This window comes from Hordeum vulgare, chromosome 3H (genome assembly GCF_904849725.1).
Source record: "Hordeum vulgare subsp. vulgare chromosome 3H, MorexV3_pseudomolecules_assembly, whole genome shotgun sequence".
NCBI classification, from domain to species: domain Eukaryota; kingdom Viridiplantae; phylum Streptophyta; class Magnoliopsida; order Poales; family Poaceae; genus Hordeum; species Hordeum vulgare.
This window is the reverse complement of record NC_058520.1, coordinates 178707907-178726822: the sequence shown is the minus strand read 5'-3', so window position 1 is coordinate 178726822 and position 18916 is coordinate 178707907. Positions and strand designations below refer to the sequence as shown.

Here is an 18916-nt window from a genome sequence, read left to right as displayed (position 1 = left end):
CATCAAAGGTAGAGTTGTCCAAAACACTGCACCAGCTGCGTTGACAGGCCAACAGACCCTTGATCAGTTAAACGCTCTCGAGCCTGATCCTTTGCGTCCAGGATACTTCAAAGGGTATAATACGGAACACGCCTGGACAAACAAGTCATGCTTATGGGATCTGCCTTACTTCAAAGACCTCCTTTGCCCACACAACATTGACATGATGCACACTGAAAAGAATATTGCGGAGGCCATTTTTGGTACATTGTTCGGCATAGAGGGGAAGTCAAAAGATAATTCTAAGGCTAGAATCGACATGGAGGCTCTATGTGATAGACCGTTGCAAAACTTGCGACAACGGAAAGCAAAGCAAAGCATAGCGAAGCCAAAGGCATGGTTCAATCTTGAAAGGCCACCTATGAGGGAAATGCTATTGTGGGTGAAAATGTGGTTGATATTCCCCGATGGGTATGCTGCGAATCTAAATAGGGGAGCGAGTCTTGAGAAATTGAAAATATTTGGGCTCAAGAGTCATGATTGGCACATATGGATTGAGCGGGTAATGCCGGTGATGTTGTGTGGCTTTATCCCTAAGGATGAATGGCTAGTACTGGCGGAGCTAAGCTATTTCTTCCGTTCTCTTTGTGGGAAAGAACTATCGCCTCGCGTGCTAGATGAAATGGAAGAGTTGGCGCCGGAGTTGCTCTGCAAATTAGAAAAGATCTTTCCACCGGGCTTCTTTAATCCAATGCAACATTTGATTTTGCATCTCCCGACTGAGGCAAGAATGGGGGGGGCCGTTCAAAATCGATGGTGCTACTCAACTGAGAGGATGAAGAAGACGCTTCGAGCTAAGTGTAAAAATAAACGTAGAATTGAAGCATCGATGGCCGAGGCATTCATTACTGAGGAGGCGACAAACTTCGTGACAGCACACTACGAAGCCAAAAATCATCATTTGCATAACCCGAAGCATCGGTACAATGATGGCGATTGAAAAAAGTTCGATCCAACCTCAGCCTATTCAAAGGTAAGCTCGCACCATCTGGTGCTTCGAAAGGGAAATCGTTGGATGTCGAAGAATGGCGGACCATTTCATTGTATATCTTCACCAACCTAACAGAAGTGCGGCCGTACATCGAGTAAGTTCTCAGTAATTTATTGTTCCGCAACTTCTAATTGCTTTGAACTACTCTTATTCCCGGATATTTGATATAGTTGATACGTCGCCGAATTCTCGGATGGAGCGGTCATCGAAAAGGATTCCGTCGAAGAGTATGAGCTTCTCGCAAAGCATGGAGGCGACTATCCTGGTTTCATCTCTTGGTTCAAACAAAGGGTAATTAATTACCATTAAGGGCCCATTTGATTTATTGGTCTAATTTGCGGCTAATGCATCCATTATTTCGTATTAAACTTGTAGGCTGATGTAGAGTCTATGGACGCCGAGTGGAGACAAGTCGCTAATGGTTTTGACTATAAGGTCCGTTCATTTGACAAATACAACATCAACGGGTATCACTTTCGTACCTTTGGCAAAGAGCTATCTATGCCCGACCTAAAGACTACAAATTGTTCTGTCTCTGCTATCGGTGAAGGAGACACCGAGTATTATGGAAGAGTTGAAGCAATTTATGAACTTCTATTCTATGGTGAAAACCCACCGACCATCGTAGTCCTCAATTGTTATTGGTTTGAGCCGAGGGAGACTAGAAGGACTCATGAACATATAGGACTAGTCGAATTCAACCAAAACACCCACTTAGATGTTTCCGATGTCTATATGACGGCTCAACAGGCGACACAAGTTTTCTATCTCCCGTGGGCCTGCCAAACTGATCCGAATCTCAAAGGTTGGGATGTCGTTTATGAAGTGCCACCACATTTTAGACCACCTACCCTCAATGAAGAGGATTACGAACCTCACATTAACCCAGACACATATGAAGGAGAATTCTTCCAAGCAACACGTATGTCCAAGAAACGTTTGAAGAACCGCTCTACTACACCCCAGAACATTGAAGTAGACAGCGACAGTGAATCGGTCTTAACCCCTGAGCCCGAACAGGAAGAGCTGGAAGAAGAAGAGGTTACTAATGCAGATGACCTGTCACTTCTGGACCGATTACATAATGGTGGCCTTCCACATGTTCTTCGTGATAGTGATGATGATGATGCATTTATTGATGATAGTGATGATCATGATGCATTTATTGACCCCGAAGCATATATAGACGAGCATGATTGTTATTAGTCCATGTCAGGTATTCAACTATTATACTATATATAAATTTTGAGTTCATGTTAGGCATTCAATTTTTATTAGTCATGTTGGTATTTATGACGATGATACACTTAAATTATATACATTTTATTACTCATGTTGGTATTTATGTTGTACTAATTTCATTTACTCTTTGTCATGACAAGTGTTGAAACATGGTGGGAAAGGGTCGAAAGCACTCCGCGGCTCCTTCTTCGTCAGCGGGTCATGGGATGGGTACTTCCATTCCTGCCTCGCATCTTCGGAGAGCGTTGTTCTCTACTCTGCGCGGAGCGCCCCCCGTGAGAGGAGGTCGACCCCCCGCGAAGCCGAGAGGTACTAAAGGTACACGTTGTATTCATGTTGGTATTTATGTTGTACTCATGTTGTATGCATCTTGGTATTTATATACATTTTATTACTCATGTTGGTATTTATGTTGTACTAAAGGTACACGTGGCCGCAGGAGAGGTAGGGCGGTGGCTGCCATGCCTTCTGAGGCTACGGCTAAACGGTCTCCGCCACCACCCCAAGCTGATTCACCTCAGCACAGGACTTCTAGGGTGGATTCGTCTGAGGTGGAGGCTACACGGTCTCCGGTTCACGAGTCTCGGGTCGACGAGCCTTAGGTCGACGAGCCTTCGACCCACAAGACTCGTGTCCCAAAGGCTTCCTTCCAGGCGACTCCGGAGCAAAGCAGGGATGAGGGTACGTCCCAAGAGACCCAGTGGGATGCTGGTTGCAACGAGGAGCTGGGTGAGGGGGCTACCGTCTACCTGTGTGGTAGTTCGGGGCTCCCGCTCGTGCTAGCGACCCCCGAGCAGAGGTGGTCGATTAGGCCAAATGGGGACAAGTAAGTTAGTTTACTCTTATCTAACCTTTTGCCTTCGCGTTTTCTCAAATATCTAATGTTTTGGCTTTAATTTGTCATACTGTAGGGGTTGGATTGTTGCCAAGGGTGTCCGCAAGCCCAACAGCGTTATTGGTGTTCTTTGCCGTAAAAACTTCCCAGGGTTTGTTACGTTGCCCGGTCGGGTGCGAGAGGTAGGAATGACCTGGGAGGACTACTTGGGTGCCCCGGACCCGCCGGGGGTGGAGATCGACGGTGTTTTGTGCGACACGAGGGCGGACATGGTGATCCGAAAGTTCTAGGTAATTTCTCCTTCACACAATTATAAATCAACCATAGCTATTTATTGTACTAATCGGTGTTGTCTCGTTTGCAGACCTACTACAGGTGTGAGGAGGGATACGAGGAGGACGCGACAAAGGTTATCGAAACCGAAAGTCGCCGCCTATTTCAAAACTTTCGGCACGAGGCTCGGGTGCAGGCTGTTCGAGACTACTATGCCACGCGGCGTATTAGGATTGGCAAGGCGAAGTGCCGTGATGCTAAGATGGAGAAGGAGCATTACATGAAGGTAATTACATATTATTAAGGCTTTGTAGTTAGTTTCCTTGATTTGGTTCTTACGCGCTCAAATTTCTCTTTATTAACTTAGGTGCCTCCGAGATGGTGTGTGGATAAGATGGATTGTTGGGAGGCCTTGGTGGATCAGTGGTGCTCCGAAACGTGGGAGGCCAGCCACAACAACGCCAAGGAGAGGCGTGGAAAAATGGTTGGCGTGCCACACCATCAAGGGAGCGTCAAGTTAATCCAATTTGGCGAGAACTGGGTATGTGGTTTGCTTCATTCCTCATGCAATTCATTCTTAATGCTATCATGAGCCCTTTACTAATACAATTTTCCTCTCTGTCTCTTTTAGGCGCGTCACAATAATATGGAGGCGCCACAGATGTACGACCTGTATACGATGGCCCATACTGCCTCGTACAAGAAGGTCAAGGCATTCTCTGAGTTTGACCTCGAGCATCCAGAAAACTTCACCAACATCTCCTCCCACCACAAGCTCGTGAAGTACAGAGATCACGGGAAGGCGAGGAAAGGGGAGGACTTTAACCCGAGCGAGGGGCCTATTGATCCAGAGCTGGTGATGATAGCTGGCAACTGGAGGCCCCATGGCTCGATCGCCATTGGAGACGGCCTTATATGTTGTCCTAGCACTCTCCGGCAGATAAAGGCACGCCAAACGAGCTCTTGTCCGGAGATAACACGTCGTCCACGGCCAGTCGAGCTCGCCATCGAGGTTAGTTTAATGGACTCAACTATCTTTCCACATTATGTTGTGCGTTGGAACCAATATGATTACATTGCTAACAATGAGTTGTGTTGCAGGCTGCTATTCAGAAAGAGAGAGAGGCAATGCAGGCGACTATGGCGGAGAAGGATAAGGAAATTAGGGAGCTGGAGGAGAGGACGACTGCATTGGTGGAGGCGGAGAGGGCACGGAATGATGCGTCTAATAGGGCCATGTACGAGCTCTTCGTGGTAAGTTTCTTCTTCATGTTGTTTCAAATCTTGCATTTGAATGTCCGTTTCATTAATAAATAAAAAGTTTGACTTGTCAAAACCAAATGTACAGTCTATGTGTGAGATGAGCGGCCAAGTCCCTCCACCGATGCCAGTCATTAACGTGGCGGGGACGGTGAGTTTCATTTCAGTGCAGTGATCTTAAGAGTGTCCTCATGCTAACTACACATTGCAAACGATGTTTGGTGCAGAATATCTCCCGAAACGCATCGCACGACCCTTCTATAGTCGAGCCTTCTCTAGGACAACCTTCTCCAGGTGAAACAAGCCAGAGCCACCGTGCTTCACCGTTGTGATGACGATAATGGTATGTTATTTCTAGTGTTTTAATAAAAAAACAGCTAGACTTCCATCTAAATGACATAATTAGCTTAGACTCATCCAAGAAAGGCTAAATTGGCTAATTATCCTATGAAATGACATAATTAGCTTAGTTAGCTCCAAAATGACCTATTTAATAAAAAATGACCTATAGTTAGATAAGTTCTCTCCTAAATGACATAATAAGGCTTACGTAGCTGCAAGATGACCTATTCCCCTAACTTAGGTATTAAATGGCCTATAATTAGCCTAGCTAGATCCAAAATGGCTTAATAAGCATAGTTTGCTCCGAAATGACCTATTTTACCCAAGTTAGCTCCAGAACGACCTATAGTTAGCTAGGGTTCCACCTAGATGACATAATTAGCTTAGATAGCTCCTAAATGGTCTATTTAATAAAACATGACCTATACTTAGCTAATTATCCTCGAAATGACATAATTAGCTCCAAAAAGGCATTCTAAGCCAATTTAGCCCGAAGAAGGGGACAAGAGGAGAAGAAAGAGGAAAATGAAAGGAAGGAAGAAGAAGAAGAAGAGAAGAAGAAGAAGGAGAAGGAGAAGGAGGAGGATAAGAAGAAGGAGAAGAAGGTGGAGAAGAAGGAGAAGGAGCTCCTCCTTCTCCTTCTTCTTCCTCCTTCTTCCTCCTTCTCCTTCTCCTTCTTCTTTTCTTCTTCTTCTCCTCTTCCTTCTCCTCCTCCTCCTCCTCCTCCTCCTCCTGCTCCTTCTTTTACTTCTTCTTCTCTTTCTCTTCTTCTATGTAGCTTAGACTCATCCAAGAAAGGCTAAATTGGCTAATTATCCTACGAAATGACATAATTAGCTTAGTTAGCTCCAAAATGACCTATTTAATAAAAAATGACCTATAGTTAGATAAGTTCTCTCCTAAATGACATAATAAGGCTTACGTAGCTGCAAGATGACTTATTCCCCTAACTTAGGTATTAAATGGCCTATAATTAGCCTAGCTAGATCCAAAATGGCTTAATAAGCATAGTTTGCTCCGGAATGACCTATTTTACCCAAGTTAGCTCCGAAACGACCTATAGTTAGCTAGGGTTCCACCTAAATGACATAATTATCTTAGTTAGCTCCTAAATGGTCTATACTTAGCTAATTTCTCTCCGAATTAACTTATATATACACTTCTTCATCTAGTATTATTCTTCTATCTTTCTTATTTGTCATTTTGCACATTACCTTCACTTCACGGGAAGCTTGGATTATATTGATGGAATGCTTGAAGATGATTTCTTGTACCATGGCTTGTATGGAAACCATTGTAGTTTATGGATATATATGAAACTTTGTATGCATGTGGATGAAACTGGTGTAATATATGGTTTGGTACGGATGCAACTTGCATAATATGTATGCACTATGGATGAGAGTTATTTTAATATGGTTATGAGTACGGAAAGAAATTTATTTATGTCAAATATATATATATATCCTGATTATTGTTAAAAATGCTGGATATAATATAAAATAAATTAAAAAGGGCCTGGTTCCCCCTTTGCCGTCTGCCCCCACATGGCAAAGGGGGGATGGCAGATGGCAAAGGGGGGATGGCAGATGGCAAAGGGGGGAATCTGCCCCCTCTCTCTCCCCTCTTTGCTGTCTGCCCCCACATGGCAAAGGGGTGTAGGCAGACGGCAAAGGGGGAATCTGCCCCCTCTCTATCCCCTCTTTGCCGTCTGCCCCCACATGGCAAAGGGGGGTGGGCAGACGGCAAAGGGGGGAATCAGCCCCCTCTCTCTCCCCTCTTTGTCGTCTGCCCCCGCATGGCAAAGGGGGGGATGGCAGACGGCAAAGAGAGGAGCCCTGCCATTAACACTTAACGGGGCCGTTGCACTATGTGTTGTCCCATTTTGTTTGCCGTCTGCCCCCTCATGGCAAAGATTCTTTGTCGACCGCTTTCAAAAGCAGACGGCAAAGAACCTCTTCACCGGATATTTTTTTTACCGTCTAGTTTGCCGTCTGCTGATCGACGGCAAAGCCTTTGTCGTCCGTGGTTCCCCCCTTTGCCGTCTGCCATGGAAGACGGCAAATTTATGAATTTCAGTAGTGTTTGATTTATATTTTTCCAATTGGATAGACAAGAATGCCTCGGAGCCTTCTCTAGCTATCTATGCTTTCTCGTCTCAAGTTCTATTCATGCTACATCACAAAACTTGAACAAGCACTTCTCAATCCCTCTATGTGAGGTGCACTCGGAGTTCCTGTCGATAAAGGATGCCTTCCAAAACCTCTTTGTGAATCTCGGTGTAACTAACCCAAAAATCTCGTTTCCATCGATTCTCAAAGCTGATCCATATTTTTCATCTTGGTACCACCAATACAATAATCTTGGCTTCACCGAGTTTCCTTGTCAACAGACAGCAGTGGAACTCAGTGGCAACGAAATTTTCATATCGGTGACACCGATAGTGAGGGGTATTTATAGGTGAGTACCCGACACATTGAAATTCTATCTTCACACATCGTGTTCCCAACCCCAAACTGCCACACTAGGACCCCTTGGTCATCGCCTTTGCTTCCCCATGCGCCTTCACTGCTGGGATTCGCCGCCGCCAACAAAATCTTCCCCGCCATCATCACTGTGCTAGGGCATGAATCTGACCCCTTATGCGCTCCCCTATCTGATTCACGTGCATTAGGTTACTCCCATCTATAATCCTCTATGTGGAACTCCTCTTCACCACCAGAAAATTCCATAGAATAGAGAACCAATTTTTTTTGGATCAGATCTTCCTCTACATGCATCTCGGTGATACCGAGTTGATAAAATTAGTTCCACTGATTTAGTTTAAAGGGTTAAAGAGAACTACTTCAGTAAGATTGAGTTGTTCTTTTTGGTTACACCAAAAAGGCTAGCCAAGTCTGTGTTAACGCAAGTGGCCAGTCTTGGTGACTCCGAAAATTTCAAACCGGTGCTACCGAAATACATTTTGTAGCACATCATACGCAAAGTTTCTAAGTTCAAAATTTGAAAAACTATGCAATTTTGTGATGCTTATCTTTTCTATCTCTTCTATATCTTTTCACAGGGTCAGTCAATCTGTGTGTCAGCTTGTCTGCTTGGTTTGCAAGATGCCAGCTTCCGATGAAAATCAGAACAATTTCAGTGAGCCCCATGCCAAGTCATATTCAGGCACTTGTCCTGAGAGGACCCCTTCTGATCCAGACACCCCCAGATCCAATAGCTTTCCCAAGTCTGCCACAAGGACCAGGAGGAAGCTAAATTCTAATGAAGAAGACTTAGATTTTGTTCCTGAAGAGTCTTCTCCCCAGAATCAGAAAGAGAAGCCTGTTATCAAGATAACTAACAGCAAGGAATACTCTAAACCTACTGACATGAGAGCTCTAGAATCTACAAGGCAAGGGATGGCACTTACCTTTGAGAGACCTCCTAAGAAGCCAGGTGTGAAAAAAATCAGGAAAAGAAACATTCATGTCACTGGTAGACAAACTTCCACGTATGAAGACCGAGCAGAAACTACTGCTGCTGAGGAAGAGGAAGAGAAAGTACCAGCTAAGGCCCCTCCCCCAAAGAACAAAAAGAATCTTATGGCAGATGCAATGAAGCCTTCAGCTCCAAAGAAGCATGTAGCTCCCAAGAGGACTACAAAGGACATACCTACAACTGCTAAATAGAAAGGCACTGCTTCCAAAGCCTTTGCTGCAGAGGAAGATGTTGAGAATTCACCTATTCTCATGAAGTTAAGGCCTCATTTGCCACTTCACAATGTGGCTCATGCAACAACTGAAGACATGAAGAAGAGAAGAGATGCAAGGTTGAGGAAGTGGAGAGCTATTGATCCCTATGGTGTGAGGAGAAGGACTCGAGTTGACCTCAGGTTTCATACAAGAGAACAAAAAGACTTGTATCAGACAGTTCGATATGACAAATGTCCAACAGTGAGTGACATGAGATATGTCGAATGGAATTCAATCAAAGCCAATGAAGTTTTTTTTCCTCATGTCAGAGATAACTTGAATCCTGTTGACATTGAAGAGTTTGTTGGAAGAGAGATGACTGCTTGGAATGATGAAATGATTATGCGGTTCTATTCAACAGTTCATTTATATTCATATGGCACAATTGTCTGGATGACTGATGGCCATAGATATGAAGCCATAGTTGAAGAATGAGCTACAATCATTGGTGTTCCAAAGTCACGAGCAGAGGACTTGGATGTGTATTCAAAACCTAAGAAGAATCAAAACTCCATGACCAATATGTACAAGCCATTGCCAAGTGACTTCCTACCATCTCACAAGCATGGGTCTGTCTATTTCTTGCAAGCTTGAATAACCCCTACCAACAATATCTTGAGGCATACCCTGATGCCCAAATCAGGCGATGAAAAAAATGATTAGAGGCTATTCCATCAATATGATGCATCATTTAGACACCCACACTCGCTTCAAAGTCATGGATTTGATTGCTCAGACTATCAAGAGAACTTCTGCAGCTCAAATGAGATCTTGCGGATATGCACCATACGTTTAGATGGTAATCAATGCCAAGATTGGCAAGCATGCATATCAGCTTGATCGTCCTCATTTGCCACTTCAGCCAGAGTTCGAGGATAATGAAGTTGTGATGGATGGCACTCATCCAAGCTCAGCTATAGCTAGAGAGGCTGCAGTGGCAGCAGCTACAGAGGATGCTAAGAATGCTCCAGCTCCACCACCCCAGCTAAAAACCAGAGATGAACAAATGTCATTCTTGGTCGGCACCATCCGAGGGATGGAGTAGCATATTTCTGAGATTCTGCTAAACCAGAAGAACCTAGAGAGGATCATGGAAACAAAGTTCCATGACCTGGATGGGAAGGTTACGGAGTTGACCACAATAGTTAAGCAGCTTCACCATGAAATTGACTCAATGAAGATTCCACGCTCACATGATGAAGATGATGATGATGATTCTCCTCTTCGTACTACCACACGTTTCTCGACCCAAATGAGGTCAGCAGTTGTGCAAGTACCAGAAGATAGATCGTCTTCATCAGCTCAAGCTTCAGCTCCTAGTCCACCACCTCTAGTGTCTACACCTCCAGCTCCTGCTCCAGCGGCATCAGCTGAAGCCTTCGTCGATGCTCTCTTGTCTACTCCAACATCTGCTACTGGAGGAGATCATTCCCAAAGAGACGCTTAGATTGGACCTTTGAACTTTTTGGTACTTGTTGCTAAAGTGGGAGAAGTGTATAGATCAATAGGGCTTCGAGAGAGGGAGAGCTTTTGACTTTATTTGCTCTAGTTTGGTTTTTGAAACTTGATTTGGTCTTTTGGATGACATTATCTATTTAGATGTGTGTTTGATCATACGGTTTGATTGTTTGATGCTACTAGGTCATTACCTTTCAGCTATCTACATCACGATCATTCACTTGTTTTTTGGTGCCTTGTGCATTGTTGTTCATTCTTATCTTTTATGCACACCACCAAGTTGTATATAACATGGAAGAGTAATCCATATTCCAAATCGATTGTACATTTTCATTCAAACGCAAATTTAAAATAATGCACAAATTAATGGCGAGCTCTTTCTTTTGACATGCCTCTCAAATTGTCGATGCTAATCATTGATTATATCTTTTGTCGAAGCTTTAATCTATATATTTTCATCCATTACCAAAAATGGGGACATTGAAAGGACAATTTCTCCCTAAGGTGGTTTTGGTAATTAATCACAACATATGCATCATTGCACTAATGAATTTATCCAAGTACATTTCAGAAAGTTCAAAGATGCTTTGGCTATAGGATTGTGTGGAGATGCCCCTTTGATGAAGGAAGTAATAGGATTGGATAAAGGTTCAAGCAAGATGACTCTTCATCTTACACTTTGTGAGAAATCACATTTGAGTCCATAGGAAAGCCAATACTATTAAAAGGGGATGAGGTATTATGATGAAATGGTTTCTAAAGTGCTTAGAGAGAGCCACCAAAAATACTCACCCACTCTTCCACAAAATATATCTGTCCCAAGCCAAATATGGAAAATCGGTGCGACCAACATTTATCACTCGGCCCTACCGATTTTACACTTAGACAGATCCCAGCCAAACCCTACCTTTTTTATACAATCGAATCTGCATTGGTGCTAGTGAGTTTGGGTGACCAACCTTGTGTTGCTCGGTACACAAATTTGGAATTTCTGAGTTTCTGTAACGGTGCCACCGCGTTGTGCCATCTGACCATTAGTCACTTTTTCGGATCTACCGAGTTGTGTATATTGGTTCCACCGTGATTCAAAGTTGCTACCTTTTGAGAAAGTCGGTACCACTGAGTTTGTAACTTCGGTGTCACCTTGTTGGTCAATTATGGTGTAATGGTTAAATTTTGGAGGTTGCCTATATATACCCCTCCACCTACCTCTCATTCGAAGTGGAATCACTCAGAACACACTTACACTTGCTAGATCCATTTTTTGTGAGAGAGAGCCACCTACTCATGTGTTGAGATCAAGAGATTCCATTATAACCATTTGAACCCTGATTTCTAGCCTCCCTAAGTTGCTTTCGACAAGATCAATCTCTCTTACCCATGCCAGATCTGAGAGAGAGAGAGTGATTGAGTGTTGAGGAAACTATCTTTAGAAGCACAAGAGCAAGGAGTTCATCGTTCTACCGCATCCATTACCTTTTGGAGGGTGGTGCTTCCTAGATTGGTTAGGTGTCGCTTGGGAGCCTCCTACTTTGTGTTGTGGAGTTGAACCAATATGTTTGTAAGGGCAAGGAGATTTCCTACTTCGTGAAGATCTGCCGTGCGTGAGGCTACTCTTGTGTGGACGGAAGCCAAGGTGGAATAGACAAGGCCGCTTCTTCGTGGACCTCTTGTGGGTGGAGCCCTCCATGGACTCTCACAACCGTTACCCTCCGTGGGTTGAAGTCTCCACTAACATGGACGTACGATAGCGCCACCTATCAGAACAATGCCAAAAATCGTTGTGTCAACGTTTGTGTTTGATCTTCCTACCTTACCCTCTATTTACACTTGCATGTTTTACTTTCCGCTGCAATACTCTTAGATATGCATCTATAGGATGTACTTCACTAGTTATAGTTGCTAAAACTGGCCCACACTAAAAATTGGGAAAAGGCTAAGTTTTTATCTTGTCAAGTAGTCTAAACACCCCCATCTAGACATACTTTCGATCCTACACTAACATATCAAATTCTTTCAGGTCCTGTTATCTATTGATTCGTATTTTTTTATCCTAAGGTACTATATCTTAACTCCTCCATGGCTTATACCCCCGATACAATCCACGACGTCATCAAAACAAGCAAACTACACATGCAAAACCAAAATCTAATTGAAACATAATAGTATGTAGTAATGTGTAATAAACTTATATTTTGTAACTCCAAAAATTCTGAAAATTAGGAGAACGTGAGAAATTTGTATAGAAATAATGTGTAAAAATTAAGCTTAAAAATACATTCGAGTAAAATCATAGAAATTTGTGCACGTGATGTCAAAGTTTGTCTTTTTGCGCCATATCAATTCTACTCATCATGCAAATCATCCCAAAGGCTTTACTTGGCACAATCACTAATTAAAACATAAAAAACAATAATTACACAGGAAATAATCATGTTATCACACACTAACAGAAATAAAAATACAAAATTAAAGATAACTATTGGATTGCCTCCCAATAAGCGCTATTGTTTTACACCCTAGCTAGGCATATTGCATAGTTTCAAGTGTTGTCATATTTGTTCATAAGAGGTGTAATATCATTCGTTACCCTGTTTCCCCTAGCACGAAGAACATCAATATTTTGTTCCATGTATCAATCCTTCTATTTCATAGAATGACATTCCCGTGAAACCTAGAGATAGAGTTGAACACCGCCCTAAAATTAGACTCCATGCTACTTCTAGCCTCTTTGATTAACTCAGTTTGGCGGTGGCACACTAGTATAGCCGATTCAATATTTTCTATTTTAGGTCAGCCAAATAAACTTGTCATCTTATCATAGGTGTCAAAAGCATTGTTTTTAAGGAAATCTTTTTCAAACATAGAGTCCAAGACACGTCTATGGGAAAGAGATAAACCAACATAAAAACTTCTGAGAAGCAAATTAATATGACTCTTAGGATTAGCTCTAGCATGTATTGTTAGTAGTAGATCCCAAGATTCCTTGAGTGACTCATCACCTACTTGCTTTAAATCCAAGATTGGGGAACCCTCTCCAAAGTAAGGAGGGAGAGGCATATCTGTAGTGGAAGTGGCCATGACGTCAAACACTTAAACTAGAAAGAGAAAATGTAATCTAGGAAAAGCTAAGCAAGCAAAGATAAATATTTTTGTATTTTCATTATTTTCATGAGACAAACTAAATATACCATCAAATAAAAAGAGTAACAAGTGAATGAAATTTTGTGTGGATTTACTTAGTAGTTGGTGATGATATTCCCTGGCAACGGCACCAGAAATCCTTCTTGATACTCGCGATCTGCGTTGGGTTTTCCGTGAAGAGGAACTTGTTATTGCAGCACAAAGTGGGTAAGTATTTCCCTCGGTTATGAAACCAAGGTTTATCAAACCAATAGGAATATCAACCACGACCGTCTTCAGCGGATGCACACAAAAGGAACAAATAACTTGCACCCAACGCAGGCAAGGGGGTTGTTAATCCTCCTGTGTTGTTATTTGCAAGGAAGTGAGGCTTGTAGATAATTGTAGATAGCAAGATAAAAAAATTAAATAACAGAAATGTAATGAAGGTTTTATCAATATGTTGGGAATAGACCCGCGGGCCAAAGCTTTCCCTAATGACATCTCTCATGAAAAATAGCATACGGCGGGTGAACAAATTACTGTTGGGTAATTGACACAAAAGCAGATAGTTATGCGATATTCATGGCAGTGATCATGTATATATAGGCATAACATCCATAAACAAATAGTCTGAATCTTAACTCCCCCTATTAGTATTACTCCACTCATCTACCGCTATCCAACATGCATCTAGAGTATTAAGTAAAATAGAGTAATACATGGAGAACAATGACACGATGTAGACAAAGTAAACTCAAGCAATATGAATAAACCCCATCGTTTTATCCTTAGTAGAAGCAACACAAATACGCATCATGTCCCCTTCTATCATTAGGATATAGAAATTCGCCAGGTTGAACCTACCACAACGCACCTCTCTCACCGAAGAAATATCGATCTTGTTGGCCAAACTATTTCAATAGATCAGATAGAATTACTAAGCTATCATAATCATGCACATAAGAAGAATAAGCTATCATAATCATGATTATTATAGCTTCGTAAATCTCTCTGATCTATTGATTTTCTTTGGCCAAGTAGATTGATCTTTCTTCATTGAGAGGGATGTGTTGTAGTGGGTTCAATCTGGAGGATTTCTATATACAAGTGACAGAAGGGGAAAATATGCGTCTTTGTATTGTTTCCACTAAGGATAAAATGATGGGGTTAATTCATATTGGTTGAGTTCTCTTTGTCTACAGCATGCCATTGTTCTCCAAGAATTACATTGTTGTACTTAGCGGTTGATGGGTGGAGTAATAGTAATAGGTGCACGCAGGTGTCGGCTGATGACCCACAAGTATAGGGGATCAAGAGTAGTCCTTCCAATAATTAAGAGTGTCGAACCCAACGAGGAGCAAAAGGAAATGATAAGAAGTTCTCAGCAAGGTATTCTTTGCAAGTGCTATAAGTAACAACAATAGATTATTTTGTAGCAAGATAATTCATTAGGAGTGAGTAGCAACAATAGTAGCAAAGGAGCAGCAAGGTAGAGTAATCCTTTTTATAGCAAAGGAAGGGCCTAAAAGCACTCTTATATAAACCAAGTGCTCCGGAGGATAGATGGTAATTTCTATCTGGTCATGTTTGTCATATTGAGTTGATTCGCGTTCACTACTTTGATGATTTGATATGTGGGTAGACCGGTGCTAAGGTGTTCTTGTTACTTGAACTAACAATATACTTATGATTACCACCTCTCGCAAGCATTCGCAACTACGAAATAAGAATTAAGATAAATCTAACCACAACATGAAACAAGTGGATCCAAATCAGCCCCTTTTGGAGCAACGCATAAACTCTGGTTTAAGCTTGTGTCACTCTCGCTACCCATCATCTATTTGTTACTCGAAAATGACTTCCCCTAGGCCCATCACATGGTGAATTTTCATGTAGTTGACGTTCACATGACACCACTAAGATAAGTAACAACATCCATATCATCAAAATATCAAACGAATACCAACTTTATATGATTACTTATAACTAGATTTCTCACATGTCATCAGGAACAATAATTACTACTCACACATCATTAACATGTTCAACATCATAGGTGTAATAATAATAATAATTAAGGATCTCAACATAATATCTTCCAGCAAATAATCTCACAAGCATGAACTACAAGATGTAATCAACACAACTAGTAACCCACACGTACCAATCTGAGGTTTTGAGGCACACATTGAATACAAGAGATGAACTAGGGTTGGAGATGAGGTGGCGTTGGTGAAGATGTTGGTGAATATTTGTCCTCCCATGAAGGAGGAAGTGTTGGTGATTACGATGGCTTTGATTTCCCCCTCCCGGAAGAAGTTTGCTCGGCAAAATCTCTCTCCTAGAGGGCAAAATGGCATGTGCCCAGGTTTCCGCCTCGACACAACGGCGCTTCATCCCAAAAGATTACTTATGAATTTTTCTAGGGTAAAACATACCATATAGGAGAAGATGGTCGCCAGAGGGCCAGCTGGGGCCCCACAAACCATTAGGGCGCGACCTTGGGGGACCATGCCCTATTTTCTTGTGCCCAGCTAGTGGCCCATCTCCGGTATATTTCTAGCCCAGAAATTCTCAAATATTGTAGAAAAATTCTCTGTAAAGGTTCAAGTCATTTGGAGCAAGTTGATTTTTCTTCCTTCTTTCGGTTTCCCGTTCCATAGTTCTAGTTTCCAAATATTTCCCTCTTAGTCATGTACCTTGCATATTCAAAGAGAAAGAGCATAAGAATTGTATGATAATAAGGGATAATATGCAGGATCAACACAAATACCAATAGTAATTCATGATGCAAAATGAGCGTATCAACTCCCCCAATCTTAGACCTCGCTTGTACTCAAGCGAAAGCCGAGCTCGAAAATAATGACCACATGATTTGAGAGAGATGTCTTGATAAAAAAACAAACACGAGCATGAGAGCATCATGAATATTAGCATAGCGGACAGTATTTTATCATATAACTTCTCATAAACAAGTAACAATCCATTCACATCTATTAGGGTATGGAGCATAAACTTTATTGATAATCAACAAACTATGTTCTCAGTCATTGGGACAATTATAATTCATCATAATTCGGAGGATAATCTATGTAAGATATTTGGTTTTGGAAAGTTCACGTACTCTACTATCATTTAATTTTCTATCATTGCTCACGCACAAGGCATATTTTTAGCTCATGTTTCCATAGGACACATAGGAAGACACGGGCTTAAATGGCTCGCCATCCAACTTATTTACCTCAAGGATAATGTCAACAATAACAAATCATGATCATCTATATCGAGTTGGATATATAAATTTGAATCTTTCCTCAACACATGGTTCTTGCCACTATATGATTAATAGGTTGGAAGAGGAATAAACTCTATTGAATCAAGCACATGATTGCACTCCTGAAAATAAAAGATAGGCCCTTCGCAGAGGGAAGCAGAGGTTATCACGCACTTTTAATTCGTTGGATATGTAAACTCTTAATGCAAAGGAATGTCCCTTTATATTGCCCCTTATGATAGCAAACTTTATTATTCACTCTCTCGCTTTTATTTCTTTGCCATCACGAGATCATACAAAGCTTATTTTCCTTGCAATAAAAGATGATAAATATTTAGGAGCAATTTTTATGTCTTGATGCACTAATGACAACTTACTTGAAGGATCTTACTCAATCCATAGGTAGGTATGGTGGACTCTCATGGCAAGAAAACTAGGTTTAAGGGTTATGGATGCACAAGTAGTATCTCTACTTAGAGCGTAATTTTTGGGCTAGCAATGGATCTAAGTCAAGCATCACATGTTGAAGGATCCAAGACCATATAACTTCTATGTGAATTTCAACTACGATGATCATTACGTTGTCTTCCATGTCCAACATCAACACTTTATCATTACATAATATTTTATGAAGGCTCACAATCATAAAAGCTGTCCAAGATAATGTATTTATATGTGAGTCTCCTCCCATCTATTATAATCTTACTTCGAGTGCAACAATGACTAATACTATGTTTGTTTACTATAAACAACTTTTATCACATATACAGTTTTTGTGTGAAGTCATTACTTCTCATGAGTTGAGCATATGATCCTTATATTTATTTTTCTTGCCATGCTATGATGATGGTTGCACATAGGTGAAGCAGAAAAACTCAACCGGTCTTATTATATAACTCGTATACTTGATTACAAGGATAGATGGAACTCAAAAAAATTCTAAGCAAAGAAAATCTGTAATTTATATCTCTAATTCATGAAGGGATAATTAATTCCATGACCTTAGTTGTGTCACACTCGACAGGTTTGCCCCTAGTTTTGGAAAACCCTCAGTTTTCTCCAAATCTGTTTGCTCCTCTTATGGTTTTTCCCTTCCGTCACGTTTCCGTCCGGTGAGTGCCGCTTAACCGTGTGTTGACCGTGTGCGTAATTTTCGCTCGACCATTTTACCCATGCCTCTTCAATCTCTTGAGATACAATGCCAATTGGGAGCAACCACTCTCCTTGCTCCCTTCTGTTTCTCTCCCATAGGTCAAATCCTAACCTGGATCCCTCCCTCCTCTCTCTAAAATCTCACGGGCTCTAGATCCTATCCATGGCCCGTGAAGGGAGGCCAGCAGAGGTCCCGTTGGTGGTGGAGCCCTAGAACATCGTCGGGGTTGGGCTCGAGCACATCCAGGAGGAAATCCGCCCCGATCCACCACGTCTCCGTGCCCAAGGTACGTCTCGTCTCCGTGTACGGCTATCGAGGTTGCGCGCGTGCACCACCCTACCCGTGCTCCTTCCTCTCCTCCTTCTGTCTCCCTTTCTCTCTCAATTCTCTCTCTCTCTCTCACCCTCCCCTTTTATCTTCCCTGATAGGAGCAGGGAGCAACGCCAAGTTCGGTGGGGAGAGATGGTGGAGCCAAGATCTCGTCGGTAGGGAGAGACGGTGGAGGACGATGGTGCAGCAGCGGCCGGTCAATGGTGGAGCCATAGATCTCGTTGATGGGGAGAGATGGTGGAGGACGGTGACGTAGCTGCGGCCGATCAATGGCGGAGCCATAGATCTCGTCGGTGAGGAGAGATGGTAGAGGACGGTGGCGCAAAAGCAATAGCCTCCCTCGGGCCTCCTTCCACATTGCAGGGTGGTGGCCAAGCGTCTGTCACGGGGACGCACGTGAGAGGATGATTTGTTGAGCGCTAGCGCGCCCGTGGTGGCCAATCCGTTTGGCTCCGGCGATCTCATCATCGTCCTACATAGGGCGGCCTTTAAATCATTGAGTTGTAGTTTTTTTAATACTTGACACAATGTAATTAGCTAGTATAGCTAGCAACTATGGATTGTGTTAATTATCCAGTGTTTTAATTAGTTCATGAAGTGTTAACTATTGCACAAAAAGTAATGAAAATTTTATGTTATGTTTACAATATGGCAGTGTCCATCAGAGATTTTGTCTGTTTTGGTCCCACATGATAGTGAGAAGAGAGGGTTGGTTTTCTCAATGATCGGTCTCACCTGGAAATGTCCACTGGAAGAGTGAGGAAGCAGGGGAAAAATGGTCCAGTGAAAAGTTCATAGACGGTCAACACACAGTCAAACAAGACTAACTGGATGGAATTGATATGGAAGGGCAAAAACA

General features: G+C 42.2%; 1 long non-coding RNA gene across 1 annotated transcript; it reads left to right on the top strand.

Annotated features, from left to right (window-relative positions):
• Positions 1–17454: 17454 nt before the first annotated feature.
• LOC123439764 lies at positions 17455–18706 on the top strand. The gene is made up of 2 exons (XR_006630149.1): positions 17455–18013; positions 18156–18706. It is a non-coding gene; the product is annotated as an uncharacterized LOC123439764 (long non-coding RNA).
• Positions 18707–18916: the final 210 nt, after the last annotated feature.